The following is a 10,066-nucleotide window of genomic DNA, read 5'->3' on the forward strand; positions in this document are numbered from 1 at the left end:
TTAATTAACCATTGTCAGTTCACACCATTCCTGGATAGATATGGGCTGTGAATAAAGTGTGGCGCATACACGCATACCGCGACGCGTGGTATCTGGGTATGTGTCACACATCTCCGGAGGAAAGGGTTCGAAGACGTACGCTGCTGGATTTCCACGTTATTGGTGTTATCAGTTGACCAAGCAGTCATATTCGTCAAGCCCCTTATCCTCCGATACGAATTTTAGTAGATAGATAGATGGATAGATAGATAGATAGATAGATAGATAGATAGATAGATAGATAGATAGATAGATAGATAGATAGATAGATAGATAGATAGATAGATAGACTTCCAGACAATCTCGAAGTGCATTTGGTTTGCCAAGGATTTGGGTGCACGTTAAAGAACCCAAGGAGGTTGAAATTCCCGGAGCCCTCCACTACGGCGTCTCTCATAATCATATGGTGGTTTTGGGACGTTAAACCCCACATATCAATGGATGGGTGGATGGACGGATGGATGGATGGATGGATGGATGGATGGATGGATGGATGGATGGATGGATGGATGGATGGATGGATGGATGGATGGATGGATGGATGGATGGATGGATGGATGGATGGATGGATGGATGGATGGATGGATGGATGCATGGAAAATGGAGGAATGGATGAATGTGTTGATTGAATAGAGGGATGGAACGAAATGGAATGGATGCTCATAGGGCCTGTGATTTGCTAAGAAATGCTTCGCATTTAAAATACTAAGCGGCTCAGTAGAGATGCAGTGCCGTCGTGGAATGTTTGTGTTTTCGGAAAGCGTTTACTGCTATTGTCAAGTGCACTGCGTGACATGAAAACTAAGAATAATGTTAAAAATTAGTGTTCGGCTTTCAATCTTCACCGTGTACAATGTTCACTTTCTCTATTAAGTACAAACGCAAATTGAGTTAAAAACTACTCCACTTCCTACTCATCTATTATATTCTGATGAGGTGTCGAGGCTAATTTCAAGCGCCAACGTTTGTGTTATTGAGTCGCGCACACTCAGTACGTCTTTCTTTTTTTCAGACCTGCAGCATCCCGGGTACTACCTGGTGACCGAGATTCAGTCTGGCTGGCGTCCGCTTAGCACTCACAAGGTGAGGGCCGGTGTCTGCGGTGACCACACGCACATCATATCGGCTAGTATGCAGCGGCGCTCAAGCAGTCACTCTTTCCTTCGTATTTTTTAATTAGTTCTAGAAGCAAAATTGGTTTCAAGCAGTTTTTTTAATGGATCCGGTGTTTCGGGACCAGGGCGTAGGCAGAAACTTTCGGTTGGGAGGGGGGGGGGGGGGGTCAGTGGCATTACTACTGATGTGAAGTGGGGGCCAGGAAGGCATATGTCGTTGAGCGCCAATTTGTGCTCTGTATGCTTGCTATGGCACAAAAATAAAAATCAGGAGGAAGTGGGTCACGGGCCTTCAGTTCCACCCCCTAGCTACGCCACTGTTCGAGACGCACCAGGGTTTCTTTAGGCGTTGGCTGTATTGTTTGTAGAAGTGCCGTAGCTTCTTATCCCCTCAACTATTGTTTAATTTTTTCATCGCGTCTTGAAGGCCGCGCACTTGTGTAGAAGAAACTGCTCCCAGCGAGTGGTCGATGTTTCCAGGGGTGTTTTGGATGTGCGTAGGCTCGAGTTAGAGCATCCTTTGCGGGTTCGTTTCAGTGCGCATAACAGAAGTGTATTCAAGATTGATTTCATGGCCATACTTCTCACAGTGCTCTACAAGAGTGCAGCGTCACGTTTCCTTTCTCTTGTGATTCCTGTGGCTTCAGCTATACAGCCAGACATATCTCTGCCAAATGAGCAGTGACAATGCTGACAGAGAGTGACAATGGTGCGTCGCCTGCGTATCTCTCACGCCGGCGGCCAGCCAGCTTGAAAGCTCCCGAGGTCTAGCAAAGCCTACTTTGGATCACTTCGAAATTTTAGACGGTGGAACTCCAGAAGCAGCCGCTGACGATCGCAACAGCGGCAGTCGGGGCGAGCGCGTCGCCGGCAGTCGCAGCAATCGCGCCCTTGCGGCTGGGGCAAGCGCGTCACCGGCGCACATGGTTAGCACTGATTTTTAAGTGAAATCCGCCAAATCACGGGCGAAAAGTCACAAATTTTCTTTAAATTTTACCAAAAGATTGCCACTCAACCTATGTGTGGTGGCCCTAGATTGCTATTTGTGTATAGCCTTTGAAGTACAATACCATTCGTAATAACCCTAAATTATGTTGGCGTTATTTAATGCCAGTCGAATCACCCATCACACACTTCACCTTCGGATCCGAGGTTTATAGTCCCATCACCCGCTTCACCATGGGATCACTGAGAAAGAGCATGTATGCACCAGTAGTGTCCCTGACGACTAGTGCCGTTTAGTAATACACTGCAGGGCGAAACATCAAGAGAGAGACGGCGTACGGGGCCTTCCTGCATATTTTTAAGAATATCATAGTAGTGCAATAATGTCTCCTATAATCGAACAACCTAATTACAAAACAACAGAAATAAGTTCAAAAGGACTGTGTGGGCCAATGCCCACACCCAGCTTTCTTTTTAATCATGCTCACGCTACACATTTGCCTCAGTGCAGTTTCTGAAGCCTGCACAAAAAATCGACTCCTTAGTTGGCCTGAAAAGTATGTTAACGAATTTGACCTCTACATAAAAAAACAAGGAGTACTATATCGTAGTGGAGACGTCGACAAGCTATCGAGGACAGTTAGTGGTGCGGTCAGAACACGCGGCCTAACCATTACCTTGCCACTTGCGAACCGAAGCTTTGAAAAAGCCTAAAACTCTGAAAGCACCTAAAAAACTTATACTACTCTTCGCGGCACGTGAAGCCCTCCGTTGACGTAAATTTTGCTGGGTGGTTGCTGGCGGACGCACTAGTACGCCAGTGTCTCAAAGATATTGGCCAATTGAGAAACAGTACATACGTACTAAATTGCGCGTAAAGTGCGTCTTCTACTGGAGGCTGTAAATCTGAAAAAAATGAAAATATTTCGTTGCCCATTTATTTCGAAGACACTGAATATAAAATGCATCACTAAGCCTAAACCTAACGCCAAAATCGCCGAAAAATCACCTTTTCGCCATTCGTAAGTTTAGGTCGCCACGGGCCTCCCAATCATTCAGCGAACTGAGAGCTTTAATAAATATTGCTCACCTTTCATGTCTCGGCAGCCAATCACGGTTTGGTTGCCGAGACAAGGTTAGCAATAGTTATCAACGGGAGCAGTTTATATATTGACGACTGGCCACTACAATGTGGCCAGTGGAAGGTTAATAGCCCATGATTGAAACGGCAACACTTTCCCACATTCACCTTACGCCAAGGGACGAGGCAGAGCGTCTCAGCGGGTCAGCGGACCCTGCAGAGGAGCGGAGGCCTCGCTTGTCTCGGCAGAGTAGAGTAACTCTATGGCGGAGCTAGGGTCCCTCGATGCGCGCGCCCCCTTGGAGGGTAGAACCACTCTTTGAAGGGGTGAGTGCCGCCTTCCGATCGGCGGCCGCCATTCTGCTCCCCCCGTTTTGTCGCGGCTGGTTGAATGAGACACGTGCGCGGCGTTTTCTCGGGCAAAATACTTGGGTGTCGCGTGCCACAGCGCACAAACCACTCGCGAAATGGCTACAGGAAGTTGAGGTTCCCGAAATATTCGAAAAGGCGACTCTGGTGGTTTGTATAGATCAAGCGCAAGAAGTGGTAACCGAAGGACCGGTCGTGTTTGTGCAGCGTAATTTATGCCATTTCAGCATTTCGAGAGTTAAACTTAAGCGCTGTCACACGGGCCTTTTCGATTGCGATAAAGCTTGATGGGATTGACTCTCGTACACCAGCTGCAGAACGGCGCCTAACACTGTTGAGAAACTTGATTCCGATCGGGCTTAATTGCAATCACCAGTGCACCGGGTACAATACGCGTTCATTTGCATGCTACGTACATGCGTATTTAATTTGTTCATTTTGGATCCCACAAAGGCGTTGTTCTTAATTGCTTCTTGTACACAAGCTGCGGTTGCGCGGAGATGTGCGCCTACGTTGTGCGCTTGTTGCTGCCGGCACCTTCAACTATTTCTTTACGCCATGGGTCGTATGTCGCGTATCGTCGTAGTCGTCGTAGTCGTAGTAGCAAGCTGCATTGCATTGCATGTCAATTAAAATGGTGTCACAGCATATCCACGGAGTGAATGGTGATGAGTGGGGCGAAGCGTTCATTTCCGTCCGTGCTTACGTGCGCCCATTCGTCCATACGTCCGTCCGTTAATCCGTCCCTGCGTTAGTTCGTGCATCCACCCATCTGTCCGTGCGTCTGTGCGTCCGTCTGTGCGCGCATTCCTAACGCCAGTGACACGAAATGCGCTTTAAAGCTGTATGCATCAGGCAGTTTTCGCACATGCCGGTTAACTCTAGTTATGAAAATGGTGACTCACAGTACATGGTTGACATGATTTCCCAATGAAAAATAGAGTCTTGTGGAGATACTGAAGAGGAAATTGATGATGGGGGAAATATTTTCATTGAAGCGTTGACTTCAATAGATTGCAGCATTTTGCACCATATAGGTTGATTCCTTCTGTAAGGAATCCTGGAGAAAACGGATTGTGGGCAGTGCATGGCTGCAATGAAGGGCTCGGCGAGTCATAAACACGCATATTTAACTGCACTGAAGCAGTAAATTCAGGATGGCGAGAATTGTGTTCTCCGAGTAGTCAGGTTATGAGCTCGCTAATATCTTGCGAAGAGGACTTGAAAGGAATCACATCCTGAGCAGACAACCTGTTCACCCTGATGTGCCAAAGCTGTAACTGAATATTCAATCAAAAGGGCGAAGTGCAGCGTACAGGCATGCCAGCAATAGACAGGTTCTCTGCAAAAAATGTTGGTATCGAGTTATGCACGAGTAAAGCTGCGCATTTACCTGCGCCAGCTCGAAACAACGAGAAACAGTGGAAGTGTAACCAAGACATGCACTCCGGTTAACTTGCAGTGAGTTATTACGCTTGTTTTAAAAGTATAATAATGTTATCGTTAAAATAAAGCTGTGGCATCAGAAATTGCCGTATAATAAATCAATTTGCTTGCTCATTGTTGTGAAGTCACGTAGTCGCTTCATTTAAACGATGTCAATTAACGCTTTAAAAATTGCTAATTTTTCATATCCTATATAAAACACGCTATACCTCGTTTGACAGTCAATGTGTGAGTGCAAGCCATGATTTAATGCCATAAAGTCCACATGTGTATCACCGAATAGTATGATATGTTTTCAACAATTTCTTGCCAATCTGCTGTTTGCAGTAAGGTATGAGAGATGAAAACAACGTACAATATACTGTGTGTTGCAGGGCGTGGTCTGTAAATGAGGTAGCTATTGAATAATTCAAGAACAATATATGAAAATATGGCACGCAATCACAGTTCTGGAGGCGAAGCTTCTAAAGCCGTGGGTTTGTCCATGTATTTCTGTGACCGGTCCGCAACCACCTAGTTGTATGACTTACTCAGCATGTGGCGCTAATGTGACAGACAGATGGACAGACAGACAGATGCACGGACGGACGGACGTACGCTTTGCCCCTCACTTCATGAATGGTGATGAGTGGAACGAAGCGTTCGTCCATCTGTGCTATGCTGTGGTCCGTGGATAAGCTGGGCGCACCAACGGACGCATGAACGGACGCATGGAAAGAAGCATGTACGGAAGCACGGATAAACGCTTCGCCCCACACATAATCATTCACTCCATGGATATGCTGTGATTTTTTTCCCTTCTCTCGACAGCACGTATTTTTTATTATTTTTGTCCAGCCAGTTGGCAAATGGCGAACTGTTTTTACACTTTTCTGGAATGCACATAACACACAGACACATTCAAGGATCATGTGACTTAGGTGCGGGTGTTTACACCTTTAACCTATATAAATAGTTAGCGACTAGCCCAAAAAGACGCTAATTCAGCGTGTTGACGTGCTTGCATCAACCGTATTTTTCTGCTTCGAGCAGCTTCAGCTGCTAATGTCACTTTACAAATAACGGCTATAGACTAGATATCTAAGACCTTCACACTCCAAACGGAAAAAAAAGAACTTTGTATTTCTCTCATGTTGTTTGTGTCCCACAAGTTTTGACGCAACAAACTCTGTATGCAACCGCGCAACACTCGTTGACTGGCCGTCGTGACTATAGGTGGCTTGCGGAGAGGGCATCGTAATGGCGGACTCTGTAGCAGACGACGCAGTTGTCTCCACCCTCCAATGCAGCACAGGGATGGGGGCGCACGCATTGAGGAACCCTAGGTAGAGTGTACTAGAAGTAGACTGTACCCTAGGCGGAGCACATTGCTGCGCCACCTGTTGAACAACGATGTAGCTACTGCCAATAGACGCGGCCAAGCTATAATGCACATGCGCGCTCACTTAAACGTCATAGTGTTTTCATCTCTTCTGTGCAGATGGAACAGTTGAGTATACAGACTTGAGCCACCACCGTCAGCCCATCGTGGACAAAAAAGTGTTCGACAAGATTGCTGACACGCTGGGGTGAGCCATCCATTCATAAGACGTATGCTTGTCAGCCGAGTCATACTTTCTGTGAAATCAATGGGCACCTTTTCCTGTGACTAACCGGAAGAAAGAACGACACATAAGTAATGCCTCGCCTTTCTTCAATCTCCTCAAGATGAGCACGTGTTATTTTCCCGAAAAAGGCTGAAGCTGTACCTTTTCAAGACCTGGTTCACAATATTTTTTTTGTCGGGAAGCCTAGCTAGGTAGCCACGTTAGGTGATAATTACTGCCGCGCACCTTCTGTTTCGGTGAGTAGTACTAGTGATCACGTGTTTGACCATGTTGCACGTTTGACAAGCTAGCGCGCGCCCTGTAGTCACTTGACTGCCCCGTCTGAGGTGTGCATTTGTCAAACCTGTAAATACGAATAAACTAGCCCAGCGACACCACTTCTAGTGCAGAGGGCTCTCAAGTTTCGTTTAATGGGGCATACCTTGGTGGTTACGGCATCGTGTTACTGACGTCTTTGGTTTGATTGTAGCCTCAGCAGTCGCATTGCGATGGTGGCGAAACGCAAAAATGTTCGTGTTCTGGAATTCAGGCGCATGTTAAATGACCAATGAGGTCAAAATAACTCCGGAGTTGGGCTATGCGGTGTTACTGATAATCATCTTGTTAATCAAGGCGTGGTTTCGGCGCTGAAAGCCTTGCAATTTGAACTTTTTTCGTCAATTAAATGCCATAAGGACTAGACTATACCAGGAATACTATACTGCAAAGCAGCTGGCGGTATGCCTCTGCGTCGCCCTCTTGATGACTTCGCACAACCTGCCGAATACCAACCACTTCAACATCGAGGAAGGCTTTCACTTTAAATAACATCGTAGCTTATTCCAGGGGATGGATCTCTTCACGTGAAGATAGAAAGAAAAGTTCTTTGAGTCTGTGGTATAAGAAAAATAGTCGCGACTTCATTGTTTGTGCCTCCTAAAAGAGATAAAAATCTTTTTAAATGAACGTTAATTGTTTGTAGACTTCTCGTGCCTTCTTTAGTATATCTCTACCATTCGTTTTATCATCTTTACTCGTTCTTTTCCGCCCTTTCTCTTACTGTATTTTCATGGTTTTACCTTCTATCGCACTCCTTCATAACGTCATGCATCGTTTTGCGAAGAAGTCCTCTGTTACGAATGTCTCGCACACGAATGCTTCGTGGATGCGTCAGAGCGCTGTCGGGTGTTTTTAAAGCCTTTCGCGGATGCATGTCGTTCTTTCTATAAAAATTATTCCCGTCGGGTGTGGTGGCTTCGCAGAATCTTTGCCGACCGGTTCAAGCCTCGTACGAACGCCATGTGGCTTAAACATCTGGCCAAATGGCTGACGCGACAGAACGACGCCGGCACCTCGGCAACGCTCAAGCAGTGGAAAGACGTACTCTCCGTCGGCGCGTCGGCCGAGGATGCGGCTGAGGAGGCCACCGACACCACCACCAGGCACCCCACCAGCCGCCGCCCGGCGCCGCCATTGTGCCCTCGCCGTAAGAAGCCGAAGCTGGACTAACCAAAACAGGGCGACAAACCGGGTGGAACCAATGAGCGCTCGGCCACCAGCTCAGCTTAGCCAAAGAAGTCCAGTGATTCCAACAACCTCGCCTAGCAGCCCTGCAGCGCCCGTAAGTGGTTACGAAAACAGCGCCCAATCTGCCGCAATGGCTCATCTCATCTTCCACTCGGTTCCTGCAGTATGGAAGAGTCTCGAAGCGAGATGCTGTACGCATTCCACCAGTTGCAGCTTCCACAGTGTTCCACAGCTTGTTCCAGAGTGATTCTTTTATTCTTCTGTGCAAGTGAAAATAAAATGCTGCCAAGGGCACTGGCTGTACTGTCCGGTGAGGTCTTGTGCCCATACAGAATGACTGCCGCGATGATGTCGGTGAATCCAGCAATACGACACGGCAACCGGATATTGCACGTCTTGCCGTTCTTGAGCTCCAATCAAGCCGTCTCGCGCTGCCGTTATTGCGTTCTAACGCCTCTGCGTGCTGTTAAATGCTTGTCGTAAGTGGTCTACCGATTCGAATAAGGGTAGTCCGTTCAAGGAATATTCTGCGATGGTCATTGTTCACAGGGTCTTGCCGTCATTAAAAGCAATATCGTCGCCTGGGGTAGTGGTTCGAAAAGTACTGTTGAACCTCCACCTCCCAAAACCCAGTCTTGTAAGCTATTATTACATACATTATCCCGATATTCGTTAAATGTACAAGTTCAGTGCATGTGACTTGGTTTGCCATCTCAGAGACCACATCTATAGGGTGAGTTCAAATGCTAAAAGCCAGTAAGCTTAGTATTAGGTTCATGTTAACGAATCCCAGGTTATCGAAATTTTCAGAGCCCACCACTGCAGCGCGCCTTGTAATTGCATCGTACTTCTCGGACCGTAAGCCGTCACAATAAGTCTACAGTTTGCCATAATAAGTCCTGCATAAAGGTTGTTCGGTTATTAGTTTAAAAAAACCCGCCAGGCCTGCTCGCAACGCGAAGCACAGGCACAGAGAAAGCGGAGATGGGCCTTTTTGAAGCTTTTTTTTCAACACACAAGCAAACTACTTTCTTTGCTTCCTCTGCTTGGAATCGCAGTGAAACTAGCTTTCATGCTTCATCTACCCACGCGTCCTGTATACATGCTTCACAATGCAACATAAAATACTGCAGTAGTAGTGCGTGGTACAAGCGTCCATTGCCAATGGGCGTCAGAATACGTGATTATGATAATGGTTCTGTGATTTACACCCGGAACATCACAATAAAAGACACACAAGCTAGTGCTCCTATTCCCTTAAGGCCGCGTAGTGGGACAATAGCCAATTCGCAAAGGTTTTATGCAATATGTGTTTGAAGTACGCACTTCAGACAGGATGTTGCTATTGCATTCAACTCCTAAAGGCGAAGCTTTAGGGTCCCATAATTTTTTTTTCAATATCGGTTCAAACGCGCTCTTTTCAACGGGAGCCGTTGGTCCGCCTTAGTTCGAGGGCCTTGATATGACGCTACATGAGGGGGAGTGCTGATTGCGTCACACGCACTTCCAAGCGCTTCCCGTCGGAGATGCGATAGTAGTGTTACCCACTCCAATACTATACGTCTGTCACATTTTTTTCCTTCGGGCCCCTCCTTTTTAGCTCGAAGCAACGCCACCACCGCTTCACGGCGCAGCGCATGCTGTAGCGTTGCAGTGGTGCTTCCCCATTAGCTGCCCGCATAGCGCCACGAACGGTGACACGCTATCTCAAAACACCGTATCCTTTACAGAGCCAGCGTGACCGCCAATAATGCGAACATGAAGAACGCATGATGCCACCTCATGGATCAGTACATAACCAAACAAGTAATTACTTCATATGATTTTCGTCGTGAGGCGCTGCATAAGGGGCTCTCTCCCCCATGACCGCAAAGCACACGTGAAGCCTAGGCGTTCGGCCAGAGCAGGAAAGGGCTAGACGAGAGTGTGGTGTATGGCTAAATTGGACCCATCTGGCT

At 47.1% G+C, this 10,066-nt stretch overlaps 1 long non-coding RNA gene across 1 annotated transcript; it reads left to right on the forward strand.

Moving 5' to 3' along the window:
- The first annotated feature begins 1,047 nt into the window (after window positions 1-1,047).
- Window positions 1,048-8,394, forward strand: LOC142776818 (uncharacterized). The gene is made up of 3 exons (XR_012887820.1): window positions 1,048-1,122; window positions 6,476-6,563; window positions 7,844-8,394. It is a non-coding gene; the product is annotated as an uncharacterized LOC142776818 (long non-coding RNA).
- Window positions 8,395-10,066: the final 1,672 nt, after the last annotated feature.

This window comes from Rhipicephalus microplus, chromosome X, assembly GCF_043290135.1.
Source record: "Rhipicephalus microplus isolate Deutch F79 chromosome X, USDA_Rmic, whole genome shotgun sequence".
Classification (NCBI taxonomy): domain Eukaryota; kingdom Metazoa; phylum Arthropoda; class Arachnida; order Ixodida; family Ixodidae; genus Rhipicephalus; species Rhipicephalus microplus.